Raw genomic sequence first — 4319 nt, forward strand, 5'->3', positions numbered from 1 at the left:
TTCTTAAACATTTGGATCACTTGCCATTTTCCACTACTGTAAGCAGCGCTGGGGTGAACACCTTGGTATCTCCATCTCTGTGCCAGCTGAGTCCTGCAGAATTCTACCGACGTGAACCAAGAAGGCTCCTGCCTTCCAGAGCCTTTCCTCCTTAGTAAAGAAGAGCAGATACTTAGAGAAACAACTATAATGTGAGACAAAAGGTGGTAAGTAACTTATTGTGGGAGGGGGAGATTCCAATCCAGGCAAGGAGCAGCCTGCCTGGAAGAGGGGGCATTTGAGCCAAGCTTCTCAGACAGGCAGCTGGGAAGACTGAGCCTGTCTTCCCAGTGGCCACAGAAAGTTGACCTTAGTGGGTTACCTCGGTGGCACCTGAGAGCCAAAAAAAAACAGGCTTTGCACCAGAGCCCAAGAACCTGGGCCCCAGTCTGCAGGTTTCCCATTTCTCCTTCTAGCCCCACCAGAGTTCCCGCTACCATCAGTGCCCCTGTGCCTGTGGGAGGGGGCGGGGTCTCCATAGCCCCTCCTGCACGCCCCTCCCCTGTCCCTGGGGGAGCAGGCCGGAGGGGCTATTCCCTGACAGTCCTGAACCATATGACAGGCCCACAGGCGCTGGGTCCCCAGCTTCCAGCACCTCCCGCCAAACCCCAGCTCCTGGGGTCAAAGGAATGTTGAGCAATCTTTGGAATTTTTCAGTGAGAAACAAGCACTTTTGAATTCCGTTCAGGCCTCCTGAGCTGGGCAGGCTGCCCGTAGCCTGGAGCCCTGAGTCTTCCTGAGCAGACATCTGGGAGCGCTGGGGGACTTTTCGGTGTTTGTTTTCTCCTCCTGCTGGCGGGGCTGTAGGACACCATTACAGTGAGGTCATGGAGCCCTGCCCCGTTGCGTCCACGGCTGGCGGAGCAGCCAGGATCTCGCCGTCCCCGCTGGTTCGCGTGTGGGGGGGGACGGGTGGGGTCTGGAAGGACTGTGGGGCCGAGCCCCGTCTGCACCCCGCAGGACCTCCCCGCCGCATCGCTGCCAGGTCCTAGCCCCTACTCCAGGGCCTGGCCCCTGCCAAAAGCCTCCCAGCCACACTCTGCCCAGCTTCCAGGAGGCTACGGGGACGTGTGTCGAGCCCAGTTTTGACTTGCTGGAAGGAACTGAACAGCGTCTTGCAAATGATGAGAGAGCAGAAGGCAAGCTGAGGATAAAGCACAAGCTGGCTCCCCTCCCCCCAACACACACCCACCCTGGGAGAGGTGTGGCATTCCTGCCCCAAGACTAACGGGAGGGAAAAACAAACGGTTAACTGAGAGAGAGATCAAGGTCCTGCAGGATGTCTTCGTGCTTAACAAGGAAAAAGCATTCTCATCAAAAGCCTAACTTCCGGAGACCCACACCTCGATTTCCTGGAGCCCTCACACCCCCCTCCCTTCCATGAGTTGATCTGGGAAACAGGCAGAAGGAAATGAAAAGAAAGTTCAGTTTCTTCAGGACCTACCGCCCACTGACAAGGTCCTCCAAAGAGAAGGACTTTCCTTCTGGAAGCTCCCACTGTCTTCCTGTGAATGACAATGCCAGGCCTCCAGTAGCCTGAAGGCCTTCTTGAGTGTCCGAAAGTCCTTCTAGACACCCCCCTTTCTCCTGATGTCCTCCAAGTCCCTAGTATATAATCAGCCACCCCTCATAACCTGGGGCAGCAGCTCTTTCTGCCCACAGGTCCTGTCCCCGTGCTTTAATAAACTCACCTTTTTGCACCGAAGACGTCTCAAGAATTCTATCTTGGTTGTTGGCTCCGGACCTCACCAGCATTCCCGAACTACATCACTAGCTCTCAGAGCAAGCAGCCCTTCAGGGAAGCCTTCCCGGCACCCACAGCCCAACCCCCTCGTATCTTTGTTACATACTTTCGTGGCACCCTGTGTGTCTCTCCTTCGAAGCTCTTGCCTCTGTGGTTAATCAAAATGACCCATTTATTTGCTTAATGCATGTCCGTGTCCCCCACAGACAGTCGGCCCCATGAGGGCAAGAGTCCTGTCTCCCTTGTTCGCTGCTGTATTCCCCAGTACTGAACACAGTACCCGACACATAGTAGGTATTTTATGAATTTCATTTCCACCAATTATAGCAGGACCCCACTTTGAGCCTTTGTTTGCCTGGGTTCCAGCTCCCGCCTCTCAGCCTTGTCTACAACCAGTCAGTGAGGAGACCAAAGGTTCTTTGTTTAGTTGAAAGTACACTGTATGTTAACTAACTGGAAATTAAATAAAAATGTAAAAAAAAAAAAAAGCTCTTTTGTCTGTGATCAGATTGCAAGTCCCCCAGCAAGGGTGACTGACCTGGCAAGGGTGAACTTTGCAGATCCCAGCTGTGTCAACAGCACACATTGCCCCCTATTTCAGGTTCCTTTGTCATCCTGGCTCCGGGACAGGGCCTGACTCCATTTATCTTAGGTTAGTGCGAAGTCTGAAAGTTCCCAAAGCCCATCACACCGATACTGTAACAGCGCCTCCCAACAGGATGCAGAGGTCAAGGCATTCGTCTTCCCATTGTACAGAAGAAGAAACTGTCCCCCAAAAGTGGCCTTCTCTAGGTCATGACTGGGAAGTCTTGGGGTTCAGTTTCTAGCTCCAGGGGCAGGAGCGAGAAGGAGGGAAGCAGGTAGAGACTGGGAAGCTGGCCCCCAGGAAGGAGGGAATCCAGGCCAGGCACTGGAGGCAAGAATGCAGACATCCTCAGAAGGTGCTGGAAACCAGATAGAACCTCCGTGCTCTGAAAACTGGGCCAGAATCCTGCACGTTGTCAACCAGACCATTTTTGTGTTTTTGTGTTTTCTGTTAATTTCCCTCATTTTTCTCCCATAGCAGGAGAAACTCAGGAAATTTCCAGTTGGCTTTAGCTGTGCAGAGGGGAGCCAAAGGAATGGTTTTGCCTCTGTGCTTGTGCCAGAATGGTGAAAGGGGCAGGAATCCCAGGGCAGGAGGGTGCCCCAGGGCACCCCCTCAATCAAAAAGGGGAGGGGCCTGGGGCGACAGGGTAGTGATCCCCACCCTGACACCAGCCACTTGGGAAGAATCAGAAGTCAGCTGTAAAAAACGCGGGGTTTTCTGCCATTAAAAGAAATCGGTTGCCTTTCCCACCTCACAGGGTTGTCATGAGATCCCATCACTCACACGATGAGTATTGATTGAGTTCTAGGTGCCTGGGACGTCAAATGAAGATCTCTTCACCTTCCATTCTAGCGAGAGCGACAGACCGCAGACATTGAACAGAAGAGATCAGTCCATTCCATGGTATGCTAGAAGGCATGAAGTACTACTGTGGGAACAGGGTGAGGGAGTGAGGGGTTCTGGGCTTGGGTGGGGATGACGTTAACCGCAGTGATCGAGGTGGGCCTCAGAGGGCAGGGAGACGGAGCTGCAGGTGTCAGGCACCCCACACCCCAGGCAGGAGGGAGTCCGTGCCCTGCGCACCCCAAGGACCAGGAGTTGGCCAGTGAGGCTCAGGCAGGGGGCGTGATGGGAGAGCGGTGGGAGTAGAGGTCAGAGGGGTGAGGGTGGGCAGGTCAACAGCGGCTTTGTAGGCCATTAGACAAACGGAGCCAGGGAGGGTTTGATCCCTCTAGCTACTAGGCTGAGGAAAGACCTGGGGAGGTGGTGAGAAGAGGCAGGGTGCTGGCTACAGGGAGAGACAAAAGGACTTGCTGGTAGTTTTCATGGGGGATGTGAGAGAAAAAGGAGTCAAGGCTGACTCTGCAGTTTTTGTGTGTGTGTTTATTTTATTTTTTTAATTTAAATTTTAGGTAGTTAACACAGTGCAATATTGGTTTCAGGAGTAGAGTTCAGTGATTCATCCCTTACATACAACACCCAGCGCTCGTCACCACAAGTGCCCTCCTCAGTCCCCATCACCCGTCTAGCCCATCCCGTCTCCCGCCCCCCACAACCCTCAGTTTGTTCTCTGTCAAGAGTTTCTTATGGCTTGTTTCCCACTCTTTTTTTTTTTCTTTCCCCACTTCCCATATGTTCATCTGTTTTCTTTCTTAAATTCCACGTAAGAGTGAGATCATATGGTATTGGTCTTTCTCTGACTGACTTATTTCACTGAGCGTGATACCCTCTAGCTCCATCCATGTTGTTGCAAATGGCAGGATTTCATTCTTTTGATGGCTGAGTAGGATTCCATTGGATAAATACCACATCTTCTTTATCTGTTTATCAGCCGATGGGCACTTGGGCTCTCCCCAGAGTTGGGCTATCGTTGATAATGCTGCTATAAACATCAGGGTGCGTTTATCCCTTCAAATCTGTATTTTTGTATCTTTCAGGTAAATACCT

The sequence above is a fragment of the Ailuropoda melanoleuca genome, chromosome 2, assembly GCF_002007445.2.
Source record: "Ailuropoda melanoleuca isolate Jingjing chromosome 2, ASM200744v2, whole genome shotgun sequence".
NCBI lineage: Eukaryota > Metazoa > Chordata > Mammalia > Carnivora > Ursidae > Ailuropoda > Ailuropoda melanoleuca.